A 6,733-nucleotide genomic window follows, 5' to 3' on the forward strand; every position below is an offset into this window, starting at 1 on the left:
TTTCGACGTGCCCGCCGGCCACCGTCGCACGAGTACGGCAAACCTCGTCTGCCGGGGCGGGGTTTGCGACGCCGACGCAAAAGTGGGAACCGCCGCTCGGATGTTCGCCGTTTTTGGCAGAGTGAGTGCTGGCACTCCGGCGAAGCGAAAGAGCGCGAATGCGCCCACGAAAGTGGCGTGTTTGGACGTGCTTGACGACGACCACCGCAGGAAAACGAAAAACCACGTCAGCCGGGGCGAGCGACCCATGGCGGTCTGGGTGCTTATCGCTGCTATTATAGGGGCACCCCGGCAGACGCAAAAAAAAAAAAAAAATTTTTTCGACATTCTTTTTTGCTCGTCGACCTCGGGTGACCCAGGTCGCAGTGGGAGCCGCGCACGAAAGCGGCGTCGCGAGACGGCTTCGCGGTCGCTAGTCGCACGAGCTCGGCAACCGCGTCTGCCGGGGCGGAGTTCGGGACGCCGACGGCTAAGTGGGAACCGCCGCTCGGATGTTCGCCGTTTGTGGCCGAGTGAGTGCTGGCACTCCGGCGAAGCCAAACGGGGCCGATTCCGGCACGATATCGGCGTCTTTCTACGTGCTCGCCGGCGACCGTCGCACGAGTACGGCAAAGTGCGTCTGCCGGGGCGGGGTTTGCGACGCGTACGCAATAGTGAGAACCGTCGCTCGGATGTTCGTCGTCTTTCGCCGAGCCAGTGCTGGCACTCCGGCGAAGCCGAACGGAGCCGATTCGGGCACGATATCGGCGTCTTTCCACGTGCTCGCCGGCGACCGTCGCACGAGTACGGTAAACCGCGTCAGCCGGGGCGGAGTTCGGGACGCCGATGCGAAAGTGGGAAGCGCCGCTCGGATCTTCGCCGTTTTTGGAGGAGTCAGTGGCGGCACTCCGGTGAAGCCAAGGTGCGCCAATTCGCGCACGATATCGGCGTCTTTCGACGTGCCCGCCGGCCACCGTCGCACGAGTACGGCAAACCTCGTCTGCCGGGGCGGGGTTTGCGACGCCGACGCAAAAGTGGGAACCGCCGCTCGGATGTTCGCCGTTTTTGGCAGAGTGAGTGCTGGCACTCCGGCGAAGCGAAAGAGCGTGAATGCGCCCACGAAAGTAGCGTATTTGGACGTGCTTGACGGCGACCGCCGCAGGAGTACGAAAAACCACGTCAGCCGGGGCGAGCGACCCACGGCGGTCTGGGTGCTTATCGCTGCTATTATAGGGGCACCCCGGCAGACGCAGAAAGAAAAAAAAAAATGGGGACATGGCGTGCGTCACCGTGCGGCTTCGCAGCGTTGCCGAAGTCGCCGAGCCCTTCGACTGAGCCGAACGGCGGACAGGGAACGTTGGTCGGCCGTTCTAACCTGTCGGTGCCACGCCGAGACGTCGTTAAGGAAAACCGCGTCGTGGGCCTCTACGACGCCGTCGAGTCGTTGTACGTTTGGTGTCCAGCGTGTCGGCGGCGAGTAGCGGACACGTCGTTCACGACTTCGGTCTTTCGCAGTCGACGCGAACTTGCGGAGAGTCGTGGTGCCTCACGTTTTCGGCAGAAACCGCGGCGGAATTTTCCCGTGCGTGCGCGCACGACCTCGGTGCTGTGCCGTCAGCGTAGTGTTGCACAAACTCGTGGCCTACCCAAGGTGCGGTACGTTTGCGGCCGTATCCTCGGTGGGAATTTCGTGAGTAGGGTCGCAAATTCTACGACCTCGGCGGGTTTGAGAGCGACGTAGACTTGTGGCACGCTCAACATGCCACACGTTTCGGGGCACACCCGCGGTGAAATTTTCTCGAGTACGCTCGTATTAGGGCCCAAGGAGGTCTGGGTACTTATCGCTGCTATTATGTGGGGGTTCTCGTGAGCGGCGTACGCGAAAGCGACCGGGTGTCTGATATGCGGCGGGCTTCGGCCTCGTCAAGCGTGTCCTCGGGTCTGCTCCAGGGGAATCCACGCAGTCGTCTGCAGCCTCATCCGCTTGATGCGTTAGGGGCTGGTTGTTGGACGGTGCCGTTTTACCACGATATCGAGGTGTGTTCCGTGTCGTCCTCGGGCGATTCAGATGCGAAAGCGCCGAAGACGCGGGCGTGACCCGTCGTCTGGCGGCTTTGCAGTCTCGGCTCCGTTGCTAGTTCCGGCCGGTCCACCGACAGTGCAGCGGGCTTGGGCAACCCGCACGGCGCGACCGAGTCGATGCAACGAAAAAGAGCGAGCATGAACGTGCTTCTTGCCGCACGGCTCCCACTCGTCTTTCGGGAAGGTTGTGCCGTAGCGAGCTCGAACGCCGTCATCTCGGAGTGCAAAATAAGCGTGTTGGGGCGCCTGAAGGTGGCCTCCGCCGCACACAGACTGCGTCCGGCCCGCCGAGGGCGAGGACGGACGCGCAGTCGAACGATTACCTGGTTGATCCTGCCAGTAATCATATGCTTGTCTCAAAGATTAAGCCATGCATGTCTAAGTACATGCCGAAATAAGGCGAAACCGCGAATGGCTCATTAAATCAGTTATGGTTCCTTAGATCGTTTCTTCCTACTTGGATAACTGTGGCAATTCTAGAGCTAATACATGCAGTGAGCCTGGAGCCCTTTGGGTAACGGGTGCTTTTATTAGACCAAGATCGATCGGGTTTCGGCCCGTATTGTGTGGTGACTCTGGATAACTTTGTGCTGATCGCATGGCCACGAGCCGGCGACGTTTCTTTCAAGTGTCTGCCTTATCAACTTTCGATGGTAGGTTACTTGCTTACCATGGTTGTTACGGGTAACGGAGAATCAGGGTTCGATTCCGGAGAGGGAGCCTGAGAAACGGCTACCACATCCAAGGAAGGCAGCAGGCGCGCAAATTACCCACTCCCGGCACGGGGAGGTAGTGACGAAAAATAACAATACGGGACTCTTTTGAGGCCCCGTAATTGAAATGAGTACACTCTACATCCTTTAACGAGGATCAATTGGAGGGCAAGTCTGGTGCCAGCAGCCGCGGTAATTCCAGCTCCAATAGCGTATACTAAAGCTGCTGCGGTTAAAAAGCTCGTAGTTGGATCTCAGTTCCAGACGAGTAGTGCATCTACCCGATGCGACGGCTCGGACTGAACATCATGCCGGTTCTTTCTTGGTGCACTTCATTGTGTGCCTCGAGATGGCCGGTGCTTTTACTTTGAAAAAATTAGAGTGCTCAACGCAGGCGAGTCGCCTGAATAAACTTGCATGGAATAATAGAACAAGACCTCGTTTCTGTTCTGTTGGTTTTTGGAATACGAGGTAATGATTAAGAGGGACGGACGGGGGCATTCGTATTGCGGCGCTAGAGGTGAAATTCTTGGACCGTCGCAAGACGAACTACTGCGAAAGCATTTGCCAAGAATGTTTTCATTGATCAAGAACGAAAGTCAGAGGTTCGAAGGCGATCAGATACCGCCCTAGTTCTGACCATAAACGATGCCAACCAGCGATCCGCCTGAGTTACTCAAATGACTCGGCGGGCAGCTTCCGGGAAACCAAAGTATTTGGGTTCCGGGGGAAGTATGGTTGCAAAGCTGAAACTTAAAGGAATTGACGGAAGGGCACCACCAGGAGTGGAGCCTGCGGCTTAATTTGACTCAACACGGGAAAACTTACCCGGCCCGGACACTGGGAGGATTGACAGATTGAGAGCTCTTTCTTGATTCGGTGGATGGTGGTGCATGGCCGTTCTTAGTTGGTGGAGCGATTTGTCTGGTTAATTCCGATAACGAACGAGACTCTAGCCTATTAAATAGGTGCGGGGTTCCCAGCACCTTACAACCTTCTTAGAGGGACAAGCGGCTCCTAGCCGCACGAAACAGAGCAATAACAGGTCTGTGATGCCCTTAGATGTCCGGGGCCGCACGCGCGCTACACTGAAGGAAGCAGCGTGTCTTTATCCCTGTCTGAAAAGACTGGGTAACCCGTGGAACTTCTTTCGTGATTGGGATAGGGGCTTGCAATTGTTCCCCTTGAACGAGGAATTCCCAGTAAGCGCGAGTCATAAGCTCGCGTTGATTACGTCCCTGCCCTTTGTACACACCGCCCGTCGCTACTACCGATTGAATGATTTAGTGAGGTCTTCGGACCGATGTCCGGCGCGGCCTTTCGGTTGCGCCGGTCTGTTGGAAAGATGACCAAACTTGATCATTTAGAGGAAGTAAAAGTCGTAACAAGGTTTCCGTAGGTGAACCTGCGGAAGGATCATTAACGGATTGTGAAGGGTGAGCGCCTCAGCTGCGTCTGCGCCCGACACTTTCTGCCGCTGACCCCGTTTGGACGCGGGGTCGGCTTTTCCCCACGGGGCTGCCTGAATGTGGAGCGGCACCCCGTGACAAATTGTTGCGCCCAGCGGACGCCAACACCGCGACCTTGGACGGTCGGCCAGGTGGCGGACGCGGGTACAAACGGCGCAACGCACTCATAGGTCGGCTTTCGACCCGCCACTGCACCGTGGCTCGAAGCGCTCGAAATGCGCGACCCGACCGCTGCGGGACCGCCTAGTACTGTAAACAGGAGCGGCGGAGCGCGAACGGCGAGTCGTGGTTACGTCGGTAGAAGGCGAGGCTGCGCGTTCCCGAAACGCCAGCCGAGTGCCCTCCCGACCGTTCGAGCGTGCAAGAACGAGACCCGACAATCGCGCGGCGACTGCCAAGTACGAGAGGAACGGCACAAGCGTCGGCGGTCGGTCAAGGAACTGGCGATGTGACGGGTCCGCTGTGCACCAGTGCATACCGTCCCGCCGTCCGCGGCAAGCGCCTCCGCGTCCTCGGGTGACGGAGGCTGCCGGTCGGTTCTTGCAGGCGAGGGATCTCGCTGGCACCGGTTCGCGTTGACGCGCGGCCGGTCATGGCACGGCGATGCGACGGCCGAGGTGCGCAGTACTCGATGGAGGAACCGCACGCTCCGATGACCGTCCCGCCCTCCGCGGCGTATGCGTACCGACCGTAATGGTTGCAGCAGCGCCGGCCGGCTTTTGAATTCGCCACACGAAACACGGTGCGAGATCGCGGTTAGGGGAGCGTCGACGTTGCCAGGCGTTTTGCTTGCTGCCGAGGGAAAGGCGGCACGGCCACGTCGCGCTCGTCGCGATTAGCGGGTCTGCGCGCTTTGGGAAGGTGCCGCAACGACTTGCCGAAAGAGGAAGCACGGAAGAACGAGGGACTTGGACGTCCCGACAATTGAACGCACTTGCGGCCAGGCCCTTGCTGGCTTCGTTCTTCCGCCTCGAGTAGGCTCGTACGCGGCTCCGGCGCCGAAAGTGGTCCTTGGCACCGACTTCGGTGGACGTGGGAAGTGCCGCGCAAGTACGGCGCGCCTGGCTCCACCTGTTGGCTAAAGTAGGCAGCCGGATCGGCATTTTGGTGTGCGGTGGCAAACCGTGGATGCGAAAAAAGCTTGTGCGATTTCGTGGAACAAAAAGCGGGGGTCCCCCTTTTTATGCGGAGGAGACCGACCCGCCCGCCGTGGTGAACCGCGACGCCACGGTAAAAACGGGAGAGGCTTGTCGATGGGACCGTGCATCCCGCGCTCCACGGAGGCCGGGAGGCGGCCGCCCGAGGAAATGTGTAGCCGTCGAGGCCCGCATCTGCGTGCACTCTTATCCAAATGGGTGTACCGCAGGCATTTTCTGGTTAGGCGGGCCAATGAGAGCGAGCACACAACGATACCTACGGGTCCGGCTTGGAGAACCGGCTTCGACGCCTCCCGAGTATTTATAGAGGGGTGGACCACGAAAGCACTCGCAAGTAGCGGAAGCGAAACGCCGTCCGAAACACACCGTTTGCTCGATTTGCGGCAGCCGAAAAAGGCGCGGCAGAGTTTTGGAGTCCAAGCGTGCGCTGAAAAGCGCCCTTCTTGGCCACTGTTTGGCCGAGTGCCAGAAACGTTTGGTTTTGACTGTACGGAATTGAACAAACACTTTTTCACGACTCTAAGCGGTGGATCACTCGGTTCTCGGGTCGATGAAGAACGCAGCCAGCTGCGAGACTTGGTGTGAATTGCAGGACACACTGAGCACTGATTCTTTGAACGCACATTGCGGCCTTGGGTCTTCCCTTGGCTTCGTCTGTCTGAGGGTCGGATCACATATCAAGAGAGCCTTCGGCGCACAAGGGAACGTGAGCCGTCGACTCGTTTTGACCGCGTCGGCAACACGGACAGCACGCTGAACACCTCACAGCGAGCGCCAACAGCGGCCACTCAAGGGCGAGACGGTGGCGACCGTCGTGCCAGAGCCCAACCGAAACGGGGGCGACCGACTGCATTGAGGATGTGGCACCTCGTTGAGACCGCCGCAGGACTTCGAGTCGGAAGGAAGCCTGCAGGGAAAGTGCGGTCGAGGTTGCGTACTCCTCTCTGCGACCGGGCGCGCAAGAGCTGCGAGAGCCACGGACGCGCAACTTTAACGCACGGTAAACACGAGGAGCGAAAGCCGGCCAGCAAAGCTTCTCCAGCCGTGCGCAAAGTGCGCGAGATCGCAGCCTTGCGTTGCGCTTGTTGCCCTCGAAGTAAGCAGGGTGTCCCGTAGACCGGGCGCTCGAACACGCTGCGGGGCCGTGCCTCCTCCAGGCTTTGCCGCGCGAACAGGGAACGTTCGCGCGCAAAGCGCAGGGAGGTGAGGAGGCTGCGCCCGACGTTTGCGGTTCGCTGCGTACGCGGTTGATGCGGAGAGCACGGCGCGACGACTTGCCGCGAAGCGGAAAAAGTCTCCCGCACGAGTTGGCGAAACGTTGGCGAAGCTTAAG

At 59.3% G+C, this 6,733-nt stretch overlaps 2 non-coding genes across 2 annotated transcripts; both read left to right on the forward strand.

The window, feature by feature from the left end:
• The first annotated feature begins 2,381 nt into the window (after positions 1-2,381).
• Positions 2,382-4,196, forward strand: LOC142791795 (small subunit ribosomal RNA). Its single transcript, XR_012890423.1, has one exon. It is a non-coding gene; the product is annotated as a small subunit ribosomal RNA (ribosomal RNA).
• Positions 4,197-5,915: 1,719 nt separating this feature from the next.
• LOC142791781 (5.8S ribosomal RNA) lies at positions 5,916-6,068 on the forward strand. Its single transcript, XR_012890410.1, has one exon. It is a non-coding gene; the product is annotated as a 5.8S ribosomal RNA (ribosomal RNA).
• The last annotated feature ends 665 nt before the right edge of the window (positions 6,069-6,733 follow it).

The sequence above is a fragment of the Rhipicephalus microplus genome, unplaced genomic scaffold (genome assembly GCF_043290135.1).
Source record: "Rhipicephalus microplus isolate Deutch F79 unplaced genomic scaffold, USDA_Rmic scaffold_188, whole genome shotgun sequence".
Taxonomy (NCBI): Eukaryota; Metazoa; Arthropoda; class Arachnida; order Ixodida; family Ixodidae; genus Rhipicephalus; species Rhipicephalus microplus.